At 37.3% G+C, this 18,530-nt stretch overlaps 1 protein-coding gene across 1 annotated transcript in view; it reads right to left on the bottom strand.

Moving 5' to 3' along the window:
• Nucleotides 1-353: 353 nt before the first annotated feature.
• The window catches only part of LOC146405286 (uncharacterized), a 952,516-nt gene continuing 934,339 nt past the window's right edge, over nucleotides 354-18,530 (bottom strand). Inside the window, exons 15-16 of the transcript XR_014837049.1 lie at nucleotides 14,223-14,355; nucleotides 354-1,480 (exon numbers count right to left, since the gene is read on the bottom strand). The gene's annotated coding sequence lies outside the window, so the exon portion shown is untranslated. The remainder of the gene's footprint in view (nucleotides 1,481-14,222; nucleotides 14,356-18,530) is intronic.

Genomic DNA, 18,530 nt, shown 5'->3' with positions numbered 1-18,530 from the left:
CCAGAGCTTGCAGAGCCACCTCATCACTGAACGATGAACCTCTGCCCCCTTGGCTCATCAGTAGGCACTTAGGTGACCCATGATGTGGGCTGCCTACCAAGGTTCTGCCAAACTGGGATGATAGATAGGAGGCAGGCATATCTCTCTGGCTCCCTCTGAGAGTGAGGTCAGCAAATCAGCCAGAAATATTCCAAATGAAAATGAGAGGACACTGTAGTGGCTCCAGAAAACAAAAGAGAAGCAAAGATGGAGAAAGCAGCTTGATTCATAGTGGCTTTTTCCATTTTACCAAGAGCCCAACTGAATCCAACCAATTAACCTCCTTTTTAGATTATGGCTAAAATGGGGTGCTATTTTTTTTTGTTTTGTTTTGTTTTGTTTTTAAGGGAAAAAACAACTCGAAGAAAAGGAGAACAGGGCTAAGAGGGAAAGGATAAAGCATGCAGCTCAGCCTGAGCAGTGGGTAGGAATGCGGTCACTCTGGGAGGTGTGGGTTTACTCTAAAACACAAATAAATGCACACACACATGCCCACACATGCATGCACACACATACATACACATTCACAGAGGTACCTTTTTTTTTTTTTTTTTGTCTTTTTAGGTCTGCACCCATGGCATATGGAGGTTCCCAGACTAGGGGTCAAATCTTAGCTATAGATGCAGGCCTTCACCACAGCCACAGCAACACAGGATCCAAGCTGCGTCTGTAACCTGCACCACAGCTCATGGCAACGCCGGATCCTTAATCAACTCAACAAGGCCAGGGATCAAAGCCGCATCCTCATGGATACTAGTTGTGTTCGTTAACCACTGAGCCACAGTGGGAACTCCCACTGAGGTACCTTTTAAAGTTGGATTTAGTTCTGAGTTTAATTGTTGGAAGCCAAGAGACTCCAAGGCAGGGCAGAAGCAGATAAAGTCTCCAGATGTCTTCCCTTGTTCTCCAAAGTTTCAAAAGGAGACAAGCAGCTACCAGTGACACTGTTTGGAAAATGTAAGATCTTTCTATTCCTGGATTATTCAAGGCTTAGTGTGGCCCTGTCCTTTTATATAGGGAAGCTATCATTGTTCTGGAAAATAAACAGTGATAAGAGCAGGGGCTACGCTAGCCCTTACCAGCTATGTGACTCTGCTGATTTTCTCAATCTGGATGTGTCTCAATTTCTTCACCCATAGAAAAAGGAAAACACTATTTTCATCTAATAAACTTTAAAGTATAAATGAATATACAGAAATACTTACAATAGTGCCTGGGATTTAATAACTATTACCTATTATTAATATTATGTATATTGATATTTATAATTACACCAAAAAATGACTTTTCACCTAAGGAAGATTTACTAACAGTGGACTCACCTGGTTCATAAACCAAAGACACCGTGTTGGTCCATATCCTTATCAAGAGGGACTCTACCCCCAGGAATTCTTGAAGAATATTTCTGCCACTGCTTCATATCCTCATGGAAATCCATTCTCTGCAAGATTGTTTGATCCTCTCAAAAGCATGGTTCACCTAGTCCTGTCTGTCCCCACTGTATGTCCAGTGGAAATGTGTATCAGCAATTCCACAGCTCCTTTACACTTCTCTCTTTATTTAAACTAAAATCTTCCAAATAAGCAGTAAGTTCTCAAGGGCAGAATCCATGATTAATTTATCTCTGTATCCTGAATGCCTAAAGCATAATAGGCATTGCTTTAATATTGACTGGGTGGTTAGTTGAAGAATGAATGGATGAAAGAAGCAAAAACAAGCCAAGGTTGGAAAAGAAGGGCATAGGGTCTTAGAGCTTTGTGTCAGACAAATGGATTGAATTTCAACATCACAACTGTGTAATTTTAGACAATATACTTAATCTGTTGGAGCCTCAGTGTCCTCATCTGTTAAATTAGGATTATAATAAAGTATGTTGTAGAGGACTCTAGGTGAGGATTCAATGTGAAATCTATTTAAAGTGCCTGGCATAGGTTAGCACTTGATAAATGTCAATCACTGTCCTTTTTATTCTTGGTGTTATCATTACCGTATTAGTGAGTATACAGCAAAGAATCTGTTAAGGGACATCATAATGTTCTAAAATATTTGTGATATGATTAAGAAATGTTATAATCCTAAAAGATTAGAAATCTTACATAAGAGTCATGATACATTTTTAGGCATTCTGAAAAAAAAAAAATCTGTTTAAATCCCAGGTATTAGAATTAGCTACTCCAGCTTATTGACCTTCATACCAGTTAAGATGTGTTCAAGAACACCAAAACCACACAGCATGCGTTTCAATAGATACCATTTAACATAGGCAATTTCTTATGCCTGTGTCCAAGGGCTGAAAAGCAAAAGAAAGCACTAAATGAACCAGAGATAGGGAAGGAAGCAGCTGATACCCCTAAGGCAGGGGGAAATAAAGGGCAGCGGTTGGGAGTTACTAAAACTTGGAGAAATGATTTTTTTAAAAGGAAGCTAGAAGCTGGAAACAGCTGCTACCGAGGTAAAGGGTGTTTCTGGAATGCCTAGATGATGTTGACAGGAACAAAAACGAAGCAAAGAACTGGTCCTTTCTGCCCTCCTCCTGATTTCCAATTTCCTACTAGTGCTCCCCATTGGCAGAAACTTAAGAGTAAGACAGCTGGCAAAGGAAGAACCCTACCATCACAGAGATTTGGAGCTGAAGCGTGACAGTTGAACAACTGGTCCAACCTTATACCTGCTCTATCATTAAAAAAGAGAGAGAGAAAGACAAACTTACCATAGCTTTGCTTTCCATTGCTTATTTCAATCCTAAATTTTCCCCCTCCGTAAAAAAAAGCACTTTCACATATTTTACTCTATTGACACTCAAAGGCATCCTCCAGTAAAGATAACCCCAGTGTAAGGGTTCAGATGATGCAACTCAGAAGAGCTGTGCTTCTAAACTTAATGTCAAACCGACTACCTGGAGAGCTTGTTAATATTCAGATTTTCAATCAGTAGCTCTGAGGTTGGGTCTGAGAATATGCATTTCTAACACACTGTCAAATATACTGAGGTTGCTGGCCCAGGGACTACAGTTTGGATGTAGTATGTATTAAGAGGAGGATCTACAAATCACTCTGAGGTATTAGGTATTCCCCACAGCAAATTACCATTCAGTTTCCTTAATATTAGATACTACACATTTTCATTACTTTCTACTCTTCCTTCCTTCCCTCCATCCTTCTTTCCTTCCTATTCTTTCTTTTTCTTTTTAGGGCCACACCCACAGCATATGGAAGTTCCCAGGCTAAGAGTCAAATCAGAGCTGCAGCTGCCAGCCTACACCACAGGCACAGCAATGCCAGATCCACGCCTCGTCTGGGACCTACACCATAGCTCACGGCAACACCAGATCCTCAACCCACTGAGCAAGGCCAGGGATTGAACCTACATCCTTGCGGCTACTAGTCAGGTTTGTAACTTGCTGAGCCACACGGGAACCCAACTATTACTTTCTTAAACTCTATATTTATTATTAGTATAACTGGATATGAAAGTATGAGCAGAGAATGTCCCTTACATATTAAAAACATGATATTTTACATCAGTGTGTTTATAGATTATAGATTATATATGACACATGTAATTATACATACAATATATGTAATTTGTAGATTCCTTTTTCACAGATAAAATAAGATTTAAAGTTCATTGTCAGGTAAGCTTGAGACTCCTAGATGCTTCTCCTAATATTTCTCACAGAGAGACCTATGCTTAGAGAGCAGAAAGTTATATCAGCAGTTATGGTCTCAAAAGTGCCACTCTCCCATTCTTCTCAAAGTGCAGTTTAGTGTTACAATTGCTGACTTTACCTACAAAATACACTGTGCTCCTGCTAGCACTGCAAATTCTAAGGAGCAATGGGCTGGTTACACCAAGTTCCATCCTGCATTAGATTTGTCAGCACAGTTTTGATGACTGAATCTCTGCAACTTGATCAAAGCTACCTTGTTGGCCAGTGTCACTGTGAAGGAAGGAGCCATGCAGCTTAGGAAGACTAATTTTTGGACTGCAAACTCAGCCCATTAAGGGCTTTCACTTGGATTTAGACAGAGTCCATGCCATCGTTTTTACTTGAACTTAAAGACACAAAAGGCACATAAAAGCACATTTTAAACAGCCATCAGTCACAATCTTTGTTTCTCACAGTTTAGTATAAATAAATTAGTATGTCCTTTGTAGACATTGTTAATTTAACTTTAACACTCTAAGAATATTAGATAATTGGCTCAAACTCTATCTCATGATTCAGAATGATACAAAAATGGTATGAAATGTTACATACTTTGCATGGCTTTATATAATAAACAAAGAGGACTAGACATTGATTTTAGCACAAGTTTTACTAATATTCAATCATTCTAAAATTAAACAATTTGAAGGCTATCAAGATAATGCCAGAACGTTTTACTTTTATTCTAATTTTCAGATTTCTGTTTTCTAAATCAAACTAATTTAGTAATCAAAATTACTTCTTCTAATTCCTCCATCCTCTGCCCACTGCTGGACAGTATATTATTTCAGAACAGAGGTCATGCCATACTTTCCCAATTTTAAACTGGAATCACTCTCTATATCTTATATTAAGCAATCATCTCCTTATTCTACCATGCCTTTCAAATCCTTTCTAAGATGTTATTCATTTGTTTTACCTCTAGTTGGAATGTCCTTCTCTGCTAGACATGTTTTTCCTTTTGGCATTTTAAAATGAACGTTTTTATTTTGATATAATTGTGGATTCACATGTGGTTGTGTAAAATAATAGAGAGAGAGAGAGAGAGACCATGTGCCCTTTACCAACTTCTCCCAATGGTATAGTGTAAAACTATAGCATGATTTCACACTGGGACATCAACATTGACACAGGCAAGATACAGAGCACTTCCTTCACCATAAAGATTTTATATGTTGCCTTTTATACCTGTAGACATTTCACTCCCTTCTTTCCTATAAGGCAACCACTCATCTGTTCTCCACTTCTATAATAACGTTATTTCAAGAATGTTATAGAAGGAATTCCCTCATGGCTCAGTGGGTTAAGGATCTGACGTTGTCACTCTTGCGGCTCAGGTCACAACGGTGGCACAGGTTTCATCCCTGGTGCATGTGACCATAAATAAATAAGTAAAGGATTAAAAAAAAAGAATTCTATATAAATGGGATCATACAGTAGGTAACATTTTGGGATTCATTTTTTCACCTGGAAATAATTTTGAGACTCATTGAAGTTATGTGTCTTGATAATTTATCCCTATATATCACGGAGTGTGCACTGCTGCGGTGGAAACTACCCACAGGTCATTGAGGCTTTCACCCATTTAGAGACATCTCAGTTGTTTCTAGTGTGGGGCCACTGTGCATAAAGATGCTATGAATGTTGATGTATAGATTTTTGGGGAATATAAGTTTTCATCCCCCTGAAATATATGCCTTATTTGCTTTACTACTGGATCCTATGAAAGGTGCATGTTTAGTTTTTTTCAGAGACTGCCAGATGGTTTTGCAAAGTCTCTGCTACAGACTGAAAGTGTCCCTCAAAATTCATACCTTGAAGCCTTACTCCCCAAAGTGACTATTTCGGGACAAAGAGCCTGGGAAGAGCCGATAAAGGTTAAATGAGGTCATAAGGGTGGGGCCCTAATCCTATAGAGCAGTCTTCTCAGAAGAGAAAGAAATACCAGAGCTTTCTCTCTTTACCACGTAAGACTCAAAGAAATGGTGGCTATCTGCAAGCCAACAAAAAGAGCTCCCACCAGAAACTGAACTGACCAGTACTTTGATCTGGACCTCCCAGCCTCCAGAGTGATGAGAAATAAATTTCTGTTCTTTAAGCTGCACAGCTGACTAATACTGTTGCTGATGTGGGTGTACAATTGTGCATTCCCATCAGCAATGTATGAGCATTCAGTTGCTTTGCATTCTCACTAGCATTTGGTGTTGTCAGCATTTATTTATGTTTTAAAATTTTAGCCATTCTGATAGGTATTTAATAATACCTGCCGTGATTTTAATTTGCATTTCTCTAAATGGCTAATGATGTTGAGCATTTTTCCCAGGAGATCTGTGCCATCTCTGCATTCTCTAGTGCATTGATGAAATGTATGTCTGTGCCTTTTACACATTCTCTGATTGGACATTTTTACTTTTAAGTATTGAGAATTCTTTATATGTTCTATAATCTGGCGTTTTGTTAAATATGCAGTTTTCAATTCTTTGTGACTACAGTATTTCTTATCTTACACAGGAGTAATTCCCAAAATTTTAAACTTTGACCAAATCCACTTTATGAATTTTTTCCTTTATGGATTATGAATTTGGTGTCAAGTACAAATTTTTTTTTAACTTATCCTCAGATCCAAATTTTTCTTTTCTAAAACTTTTAGAATTTTACACTTTACAGTAAATACACATTCTATTTTGACAAAATTTTCATCAATGTGCTATTTAGGTTGAGGTCTTTTGTTGTCCTTTTGAGGGAATTTGTTTGGCAATGAATGTCTAATTGCTCCTGAATCATTGAAAGGGCTATTATTCCTTCATTGAATTGGTTTAGTACCTTTGTCAAATATCTGTTGAGCATACTTGAGTAGGTAGATTTGGGGGTTTTCTATTCAGTTTCATTGGTCTTTGTGTCTACTTCCCACCGACATCACAGGTTGGGATTACTGCAGCTGTGCAACACTGACATCAGTAGACTGCTTCCTCTTATTCGAGTCTTCTTTGTCAAAATTGTCCTCATTGTTATAGTTTTTTTTTGCCTTTCCATGTAAACTTTTAAAGAAACCTAGTCCATACCTGCAATTTGCTGGGATTTTGATAAGAATTGTGTTAAACCTGTATATCAGTTTGGGGAGAACATGTTTACTATCCTGAGTCTTTCAACCCATGATTATATCTATGTCTTTTCTTTTATTTTGATATTCTCAGTTCCTTTCATGAGCATTTCATCATACAAATTCTATACATGTTTTCTAAGTTTTTCATTTTTGTCATTGACTGTAAATGGCATGGATTTTTTAATTTGGGTGCTCGTGTATTCATTGCTAGTATATAGAAATACACCTTTCTTTGTATATGTTCAACTTGTATCCTATGACCTTACTGAATGCAGTTTTTTTACTTTCATTTCCTTTTCTTACCTTATTGCACTGACCCAGACTTCTACTCCACGTAAATAAGACTGATAAGATCAGACATTCTTGCTTTATTCTGATCTAAAAGAAAGGAATTCTATTTTTGGCCATGAAGTATTTTGCTAACTATAGGCTTTTTAACAGTGTTCTTTTATCCTTTGGTTTAGTAGTAGATTGTTGATTTGAATCTTTTTATCTTTTTTAGTGTAAGCATTTAGCACTGTATATTTCCCTCTCTGCACTGATTCACTGTGCTCCACAAATTTTGATATGTTGGATTTCCAGTAAAGTTTCAATTACATGTTTTTAAAAAATATTTCTTGGCACTTCCTGTATTGACCCATGCCTTATTTAGAAATACACTGTTTCACTTCCAAGTATTGAAGATTTTTCTGTTATTTTCTATTACTGAGTTCAGGTTTTCTTTTTTTTTTCTTTTTGGCCACACCTACAGCATATGAAAGTTCCTGCACCAGGGATTAAATACAAGCCACAGTTGTGGCCTAGGCCACAGCTGTGGCAACACTGGATCCTTAACCCACTGGGCCAGGGATGGATCACAAGTCACAGTAGAAATAACACCAGATCCTTAACCTGCTGCACCATTATGGGAACTCTGAGTTCAAGTTTAATTCCACTGTGGTCGGAGAACACATTCTGATTGATTTTATATTACTTTTTTAACTTGCAAGCTTTATTTTATGGCCTAGGAAACACTCTATCTTGGTATATATTACACAGGTGCTTGAGAAGAATGTGGATTTTCTTGTTGGCCAAGTTTCTATAAATGTAGATTAGATCTAGCGAAATGATAGATTTTTGTATATCTTTATTAATTTTCCATCTAATTTTTCTTTCAATTGCTGGGAGGGTAACATCATAGCCTCAAGACATAACTTGAATTTGTCTATTTTTCCTTTCAGCTCTATTTATTTTTACTTCATATATTTTGAAGCTCTCTTGTTTGGTGCACTTAATATTTAGAATATATCTTTTACAGTGGGTTGGCCCTTTATAATTACGTAATGTTTTTATCTGACTCTGGTATTTTTTTCTTTTTTTTTTGGTCTCTAACATCTACTTTATCTGATATCAACATAGACATTTTTCCTTTCTTTTAATGTTTGCATGACATATTGTTTTTCCATTTTTCTCTCAGTTTATATTGTTCTATTTGAAATGAATATTTTTAGGCATTGTACAGTTGGGTTAAATTTTTTAATCCACTCTAACCACTTTTGTTCTCATTTACTGCATTTAGATCATCCAAACTTAACTATTGACATATTGGGGCTTAAGTCTACCACTTGATATTTTTTTCTATTTGTACTCTCTGTTTTTACTCTTCGCTGTTTTCTCTTACTTTCTTGTGAATTAAATAAACATTTTTAGGTCTCCATATTGTTTTTCAATAGTGTTTTTGAGTATCACTTTATATTTAGCAGATAAATAGAGCTATCTTTAATTTTTATATTAGTAATTTTCCTCAGTATTTTATCATAAATACAAAATTTACCACAATCTTCTGGTTAATCAATATTTTACCATTCAAGTAAAGTTTATCTTACCTCTTCCATTTATAATTTTCTTAAATACTTCTTCTACATACACTGAGAACCACAAAAAATGATTATAATTTCTGCTTCATATATCAAGCATAATTTAGAAAACTCAAGTGAAGGGACACCTATGAGTTCCTGCCATGGCTCAGTAAAAATGAATCTGACCAGTATCCATGAGGATGCGGGTTTCATCACTGGTCTCACTCAGTGAGTTAAGGATCTGGTATTGCAATAAGCTGTGGTATAGGTCACAGATGTAGTTTGGATCTAGTGTTGCTGTGGCTGTGGCATAGGCCAGAGGCTGCAGCTCCAATTCAACCTCTAGCCTCCCAGCTTCCATGTGCCGTGGGTGTGTCCCTCAAAAGACAAAACAAACAAACAAACAAAAGGAGAGAGAGAGAGAGAGAGAGAGAGAGAACACCTATGTATCTATTCCTTTTTCTTTTCCCCCCCATCTTTTTTTTTTTTTTTTTTTGCTATTTCTTGGGCCGCTCCCACGGCATATGGAGGTTCCCAGGCTAGGGCTCGAATCGGAGCTGCAGCCACCAGCCTACACCAGAGCCACAGCAACGCGGGATCCGAGCCGCATCTGCAACCTACACCACAGCTCACGGCAACGCCGGATCGTTAACCCACTGAGCAAGGGCAGGGACCGAACCCGCAACCTCATGGTTCCTAGTCGGATTCGTTAACCACTGCGCCACGATGGGAACTCCCCCCCTATCTTTTTAGGGCTGAACCTGTGGCATATGGAAGTTCCCAGGCTAGGGGTCCAATGTGAGCTGCTGCTGGCCTATGCCATAACCACAGCAAAGCCACATCTGTGTCTCGTCTATGACCTACACCACAGCTTACAGCAATGCTGGATCCTTAACCCAATGAGTGAAGTCAGCGTTCAAACCCACATCCTCATGGATACTAATCAGATTCATTACCACTAAGTCACAGAGGGAACTCCCAGTTCTTATTCCTTTTAACTCTTTCAGTTGTTCTGTATTCCTTTTTGATGTCCTAAAGTGTCCTTCTTTTATCACTTTATTTTTTCTGTTTGGAATTTCTAAAAATTTTCCAAAATTTCCTTCAGCCATTTCTACATCTTTAATGTAGGCCTGCTGCTGATAAAATTCCTTTGTTTTTCTTCATCTGAAAATGTCTTAATATTCTCTACATTTCCAAAGAATATTTTGGCTAGATATAGAATTCTGGATTGGTAGTTCTGAAGGCACTTGAGAAATATTTTGCTGCTATCTTTTGACTCCATATTTTAGAACTCTGTTGTCATTCAAATTATTTTTCACCTGTAAGTACGATGTCATTTCTCTCTTACTGTTCTCAAATTTTTTTTCCTTCGGTTTAGTAGTTGGAAGTTTGTCTATATTGTGTCTTAGTTTTCTGTTGTTGTTTTGGGTTTTTTTGATTTTTCCCTTTTTGGAGCTCTTGAGTCTTTAGATTTATGTCTTTTGTATAATTTGAGGAAGTTTCTATCCATTATTTCCTCAAGTACTTTTTCAGTCCAACCTTCTCTCTCATTTCCTTCGAGAATTCTAGTGACCTAAATGTTAGTCCTAAAGGTCTCCGAGGGTCTATCCCTTTTTAAAATTTTTGAAAACAATTTTTAGTCTTCTTTAGGCCTGCACCCATATCATATGAAAGTTCCCAGGATAGGGGTTGAATCTGAGCTGCAGCTGCCAGCCTACACCAGAGCCACAGCAACACTAGATCCAAGCCACATCTGTGACCTAGTCACAACTGTGACTACAGCTCACGGCAACACTGGATCCTTTAACCAACTGAGCAAGGGCAGGGATTGAACCTGTTTCCTCATGGATACTAGTCAGATTCTTAACATGCTGAGCCACAATGGAAACTCCTACTCTTTTTTTTTCCTCCTGCTTATTTTCTGTCTGATTTCCAGGTGGTTGATTTCTATTGTTTATTCTCCAAGTTCACTGATTTTTCTCCTCTATCCCATCCATTCTTTTCTCATCTCCATCCACAGAGTTATTATTGTGGTTATTAATTATTTTTCTGTTCTAAATTTTCCATTTCATTCTTTATATTTTATATTCTCTGATGAGACTTTCTAGTAGTTCATTTGCTTCAATTACATTTGCTATGGCTCATTGATGCATTTTAGTACATAATTGGCTTTAAAATTACCCCTATAAGTTGGCTCTATGTTGTTTTTTTCTTCACAGCACGCTTGGTTCTATTTGATTAAAAGCCCACCAGCACCAAATTTAAGTTTTTACATATCCGGAGTTTTAGCTATTTAAAACCCGCCTGCTTTGCATACTTCATGAAACTGTAGCAGGGCTTCTCTAACACTGCTCTGGTAGAGGAAGAAAAGGTCACAGATTCTATCTTATAGTGCAGGTAGAATCTGAGGTCCCCATTCACCTTAAGTTGATATTTGAAAGGTAGCTTCTCCTTACTGCTTGGTAGAGTTCAGAATTCTGGCTCCCCAAGAGACCTCTGAGAAGAGAGTTTGAGAAGTGCATATGTGTGTCATTACTGCTACCCTGGTAGCTTTCACAGACACAATGGAAATTACATTACTACTTCTGGACAGTGGTAAAGTCCTAAATCTACATCAGCCCTCCTTTGATACCATCCAGCAGGGAGAATGGGATAAATGCCTTCTCTGACAACTCCTTAGTGAGGGTGGTGAGGGGGTGGGGGTTGGCATACCTTGTTGCAACCTGGTGAGGGCAGAACTCTTGACTTTCAAATTTTGCTGGTGTGAATAGAGGAAAGATTACAGTTTTTTTCTGTGGTGTTTGGCTAGAATAGAGTATTTATTGTCTGAAAGGTTTTGGTATTAGTAAGATTTGTTGGGCTTTTCTCTTTTTTTTCTTCCATAGCCATTCATTGGAATTTCTGGATTTCCAGCCTCTTCAACTTCAAGTCTGGGATATATAAGGAAGAGGGAAAACTCAGTCCACAATGTCATTTCTTGGAGCCTGTGGCCCCTAACCTGTCTGTCTTCTACTCTCCACCTTTCAATGTATTATTATATTCATTTTATATATAACAGCCAAGGTTTTCAGTAGTATATGCTGGTATAAATATGGAAAAACAAATTCACCCTATCTTTCCAGGATAAGAAGTATCTGTTACCTGTATAAGGGCTCTTTCTTTGTCAATCTTCCTAACCACTCCATTTTCCTTGATGGTGATTCACCTTTCTCTGTAGGTTCCCAAGTACTTTTATCATAATTTATTTTCCTTACTTGACTATCTCCATAACCTAGGCACATCAGACTATGAAATAACTCAGTGTACATTTTTTTGCCTTATTCTTTCCTGGGTTCTCCTGTGGCTGGCACAACAATTCAAACATGGCAGCCAATTTTCACTAAATTAATGAAAAGATGAGAGTATGGTATAATCTCTCGAGATTTTCTTTTAAGGTACAGACCACCTCTTCCAAAGAGGTTTCTATGAAATTTTCAAACTTAGAAAGTGCCCTACAATATACTCTCACACTATCTTTTATTTTCTTCTAACACCATCACATCATCATTACTTTATTTACTTACCTTACTATGCAGCATGGACCATATATTTGACTTTCCCTCTTAAGTTTTTGGTGGAGACTTTTGGTCATAGTTATAAGATATGTTAGTTATAAGATATGCGTAGCCAGGAGCCATGCTGGTATTAGGCCATGGCTCACAGGTATTCTAGAACCTAGCATAGTCAACAAGCAGCTATTTGTTGAACAAATGCATGAAATAAAAAAGAATGAAAAAATAATAGGAACTCAACAGATTATGAATGACTCCATGTATCTGCGGCATCTGTTACATGAAAAATCTATCCAATTTGCCTTCCTAGAAATGTCCAATTTGTCTCTTTGGATCTCGGCATTTATGAATTACACATTTTCCTATACTATTAAAATAACTTTTGCTTCATAAACTCTTTTTTTCCTGAGCCATCTCAGAAACTGAATGATGAACTTGTTTGTGAATTACATACATAGCTTTTTTCTCCAAATGCCTTAAAGAACTTTATTGTGTACTTATAATAGTTTATACGATGGCAAGAATGTAAAGGGAGATAGCTTTTTCATGTATTAAGTGTTAGTAAACTACCTGAGGGCTCTTTTAGAGGCCAATCTGGAATATGGCTTCACTTGCTAGTTTCATAAATGACCAAACCTGGTGTTATTCCCTTAGTAACTCAAGAACACTTCATAAATGATTTCTTAGTGCTTTATTTCTATGTCTCAAATTTGTATTTAAAGCTCCAAAAACCCATATCAGTAAAAAAAAAAAATCTTCCAGAAGAGTTATTTTAAGTGTTGTAAGATTACCATTGGAGCCCTCATCTTACATAGTTAAATTACTGAACCTCTTCTTTGCATGCCAGTTTGTTAAGCATTACTAAAAGTGAGACAACAAAAAGGGCTCTAAGGAAAGAGTATTTCTTCTTCACATATAGTTCCAAGGAAAGATACTAAACAACAAAATGTTGCAGAGGAAGAGGAAAAAGATTTCTCTAATATCACAATGTCACAAAAATAGAGACAGATTCTGTTTTCCTAACATAATCCATTGACAGTTATTCCATTATATGAAATTGAGGTGAGGCCTTGGTGTTTGACATCTGCTCTGAAGGTTATACTTTAGAAGCTCAATCTTAAACTCATAGGGTGGGTGAAAGACAGATGTTTTGATATTGCCATAATCTGTATAAAGTAGATATCCTAAGTGGTTCCATAAAGTTGGAACATATGAATTCTATATGTTAAAATAAAGAAGATATTCCCTACAAAGATTCATTTATACAGATGTAACACTCTATACTAAATTTTAAAAGTTGTAGGGAAAAGAGAAAGAAAGGGGAATTAGTCTGAATTTTGTATTTTATGAGGGCTGATTTGCAAAAGAATTTATGAAGGCTGTTATCTTCCATTTAACAATCAGAAACTGTGGGCATGGCATGTATTATGTAATCAAGAAAATGCAATCAAATAATAAACTATTCTCAGGCAAAAATTTTCATGCTGCTTATTTTTTATAAAAAGTGGATCATAACTGAATCTACTCAAAAGTACTGACCTGTGACTACGAGGCCCTAAAAATGTAACATATATTCTTTATATGGTTCATATTATAGCATGGCCTTATCTTTTGATAGCTGACCTTTTGAAGGTAGTTATGCCTTTCTGCAAATACGTATGCTGAATACTCTTAAGTGGCTTAAAATGTATTCACTGAGTATTTACCGTTTTGAGAATATAGCTTAGATCAAGTGGGAAACAATCAGATATACAGTCTACTAAAAGTTCTGCCTCCACCATAGGCTATAAGCTCCTGAAGATCCAGATCCCTGCTTAACAATGAAATTCCCAGCATGTGACTTGAGACCAGGCAAAAAGCTGATGCCCAATTAAAGTGATCTGCTTAGTTGAACTGGATTGTCATGGATAGCTTCTGACTTTGGCATGGACCTAAGTGGTCATTTGTAAAATTAAGGAATTATGTGTGATACAACAAAATACCTTTTTATTCAGTTCACAGCTGTCTCTACTTCTTGTTCCATGTTTCTGAAGAAAATCTCTGCCTTGTGTGGTAAATCATCACAGTGGTCAAAAATCTCTTGCCTCCTCATACTTCTGAGGATATTATTGGAGACTGAAAAATAAACATTTGTGTAATAAAGGTGGATGTGTTTGAAAATCCATCACTTAGCCTGTGTGTATAAAATGAGTAACCATCACAAGTGATCTGTTTAGCATCTGGTCTATTTAGTCACCACACAAAGCACACTCTAATGGTTTCAAGTAATGGCATTAACCAAAACAGTTCTTAGGACTTCCCTGTTGGTCCTGAAACACTGAAAATACTTTTATTCCCCCCCTATTATTCACCTCTCTAAATCAGAAATTTCTTCAGATTACACAATAAACCTTATTATCTGTTCTTAAAATTACCTAAGAGCCATACCTTCTGGGCTAGCTTTCTCTTGATTTCCAAGTGATTAGACCATCATGGGTAAGCACATACTCTCTAGAGCAGTCAAATCATTTTGACATACCTAGACCTGCAAGGAAATGTTATAGGAAGGCCACCATTCACTGTGCAGCTTCTCAGTCATTATTTTAGCTGCAGTTCTTGTAAATAAAAGACATCTCTTATTGAGTAAGGCATAGTTTATCAATTATCAAAAAGAAAGCATTGAGGCCTCCAAATTAAGCCTGGCAATAACCAAATCCATGAGCCAGGAACATAAACATCCATGTAATAATTAATTGTAACCACAGCAAAGAACTCCACTCTGCAAAAGAAAACTGGGAACAAAATTGAGGCAGGAGAGAGGTGGGTCCCAGGCTGAGCAACTGTAATTTGTTCTCTGCAGACAGATACTTCAAGATAAAGATTATGGCAGGAGCAAGGTGGAGCTGTGACCTGCTTGGAGAAAAGATAGAGCCTACCTAGTTCTCATTCTTGAAGTTAAGAAGACCTCCAGAACTATGCATTCATAGAAAGGTTCCTCGGGAGTCAGAGAAAGGAGGGGCACCAGACCAGAGACCCTGGCAGTAGAATCCATCTTGACTAAAAGATGTACACACAGGGGAGGGCCCTGAGTCGGGCCAAACGTGGGCTCAAAGCCAGAAGCAAGATGATTGGCCAGAGGAAGCCTGGAAGGACTGCCCCCATAGAAGTGATTTAAACCACCTCCAAATCACGTGTTGCTCTCTTTCTCTCTGTCTCTGTCTCTCGCTCCCTTCCCCCATCCCCACTGGAACTGCCTGTGCTTGTTCCACACCTGGCTTCTCTCTCAATAAACATTTATTTGCCTCACTATTCTCAGTCTCTTTGCCTAATTTTTTTTCCAAAGGGACAAAAGGGGACCTGCATCAAGTGGTTAGGGTTCAGTGTTCTCACCCCTCAGCTACTCAAGCACAGAATGATCTAATAATGTCTGTTCAATGACAGTCTTTCTTATTGAACTTTCTAATATCTACCCTCTTCTTTCAGACACTGAGCTTTCCAATCAGACAGAAATAAAAAGAAGAGGAGGCCTTTCCTTCACATGGAAGGGCCAGTTTGTTTTGACTATCTGAGTATAACCACTGGTGGAAGACCCTTGTATAGAGGGGCAAGTAGTTAAGCCCTCAAATGCAGACTAAATTCTACCCTGATGTTCCACTTGTGTCTAATTTATGTAAGGAAGCTGTTTCAGGGAGATGCTGAAATAGAGGAGCTCAGGATCCCATCAGGGGAGTTTCTCAAGAAGACTCCATCGAAAGGTGAGCACCAAAATACTCAAACAACTCCATCAATGACCACCTTTTTTTTCCATAAGTTTTTAAGAAATACAAGAAATTTAATGGAGATTTCTATTCAGTGTATGGCATTCATTTTTCACCTCTTTCTTTCTAAACTGAGATCCAATTTAGACTTCAGTTAAACATGCCAGACAAGCACTTAAGACTAAGAAAGAGTAATTTATGTTTCTGAAATGTAGAGAGTGTTATGTATGTGATTTTATATGAAAGAAGTTCTGTATTTCCCACTGGGTTCTGGTTCTCTGAGTGTAGGAAGTCTTCTGTCTAGGTATGGCTGGTGAAGAGTTAATTTCCTACTTTGGCTGCTATCTTAAAAGAAGACAATGAATACAAGGGGATTGGCTCTGACACGTGTACCCATAAATTATTTGTAAAATCTTAAAGTCTGCTCTTCTTTTTTTTTTTGGTGATAGAATTACTAAGAATTGGCAATAATTATTTTTTATTCCTAGATATTAAAAGCAATGATTTTTCCCTGTTATTTTTCTCCTTTTTATTATCAATGTAATGTATGCTTAATGTCGAAGTTTAGAAAATACAGAGACATTAAGGAATGTTGAAAAACACAACAATCTCATTCCATAATCACACCACACAAGGTAACAACATTTGGCATGTCTTCTTTTAGTCTATTTCACTGTACATATGTTTTATATATGCTCAAATTGTATGTATATCTTGTCCTTTTTTAACTTATCATTATATTTAGCATTTCCTTTTATTCAAAATGCTATTTGCATTTGTGCCTTTTTTCTAAGTTAGAACTATATTAAGTTCTAAACACTATAATTCTTGTAATGCAGGAAGTTAAGGGTCTGGCATTGTCACTGCAGTGGCTTTGGTCACTGCTGTGGTACAGATTCAATCTCTGGCCTGGGAATTTCCACATGCTGAAGGCATGGAAAAAAAAAAAAATCCCAAAACTATATTAGTATTCTAACATTTTGAATAATATTGTTATAGATGAATTATATTATTAACTAAACTATCAGTGTTTTACATTTTAAATCACACTATCAAGATACAAACATATCAGAATACAAAATATATGGCAGATATGTTGGGTTTTTTTTTTTATTGATATGATAGATCAAAGGTAAAAAGAGCTACAATTCGGGATTTTTCCATCTAAGAGGTTTTTCATTTTTCTTTGGCAGTCTTAAACTCATTTGAAATGTTGTTAAAAGGTAGTAGATAAAAGAATTTATTTTCTCTCTGATGAGTTCTCAGGAGAAAGGTTGAAAAATCGAGAACTCCCTCAAAAGGAATAGAGCCATTTTATTTGTGAAGTGACTTCTATCCCGGTGTAGGACTTCATTTTGCACATTTTATCAGGGCATTATTAGGCATTTTTGCAACCACCCAACTCTGTCTGGCTCATCTCTCTGAATGGAATGGCCTATCCATACAGAAGAAGTCCTTTTCCAACAATTTCTACTTAATATAGAGGAATGAGAAGAATCCAGCTTCTCTTGGAGTTCTGCACTTTTTCATAGATGAAGCCTACTGTTTCACCTTTGCCATGTTCGGGTTTTCTGAAATTGAAGGATATCACCCAAAATGAAGGACCATTTACTGAGAGTTTGTCCTCCTTGTCAAGCCAGATGTTCTCATTTGTGTTATTTCATTTGCTCCTATGTCTGCTGAGGGAGGCTTTTTTGTTTTTTCCCCTTATTTGCAATGAGGTTTACAGAGGCAGCAATGTTCCTATGAAGATAACAATGTGAAAACTGATGACTAAAAATTCAAATGAAACCAAATAAAGCATAAGAGGGGAAACATAGGATGCTAAGGTGCCAAGGACTGTAGGTAGAAAGTGCAGGAAGAGGATATAGGTAGGTGGAAGGAAGGGAAGCCAGGAAGAATTTCTGGAATCTGAGGGTAAGTTAATGAAGGCAAGTTTGCCTACAGGTCCTCAGGGCTTTGGTGTGAAACAGAGGGAGCCATTAAAGACGTTAACAAGGACAGACCTCCAAGGATCCAGAGCTTATCTCTATAATCTCTCCATGAATACAAAGGTCATTGAAAGGCAATGGGGGCCTTTAGAAGGACAAAGAAGCAAGAAAGAGATGAGTTGACTAAATGTGACAGAAATCTGAACACATCAGTGAGAAGCAGAATTTGAGGCATGTTATAGAAATCTGATGTAGTGAAAATGCACACGAGGGAATAACAATTTAATCGGGTTGCTCCCAACAAAATCTTTTACAACTCTACTGGTGCATCTCAAAAGTAGTAACATCACTATTTAGCACACAAACTACCATCTCTAGAAGACAGAGCAATAACAGGATGGAAAGCATTTCACCCTGGTAATGATGAACCAGCAAAGTGATCTTGCCAACAGCAGCGGGTTTTCCCCCTCGCAAATCCATGTGTTTCCTGTGTTGGAAATAATATTGCACATGGAATTTAACATGGTGGTTGGGGGTCGGGGCTGTAGACTCAACTTCCCATAACCACACCACCACTTTCTTGCATGGAAAAATACACAACACTGTGTTCAACTCTTTTAGC

This window comes from Sus scrofa, chromosome 2, assembly GCF_054392235.1.
Source record: "Sus scrofa isolate SSC_HxYL_T2T_F1_AM1 chromosome 2, Sscrofa_HxYL_maternal_Yorkshire_Landrace_v2.0, whole genome shotgun sequence".
NCBI lineage: Eukaryota > Metazoa > Chordata > Mammalia > Artiodactyla > Suidae > Sus > Sus scrofa.
The sequence above is the reverse complement of the archived record's forward strand: the minus strand, read 5'-3'. Positions and strand labels throughout refer to the sequence as shown.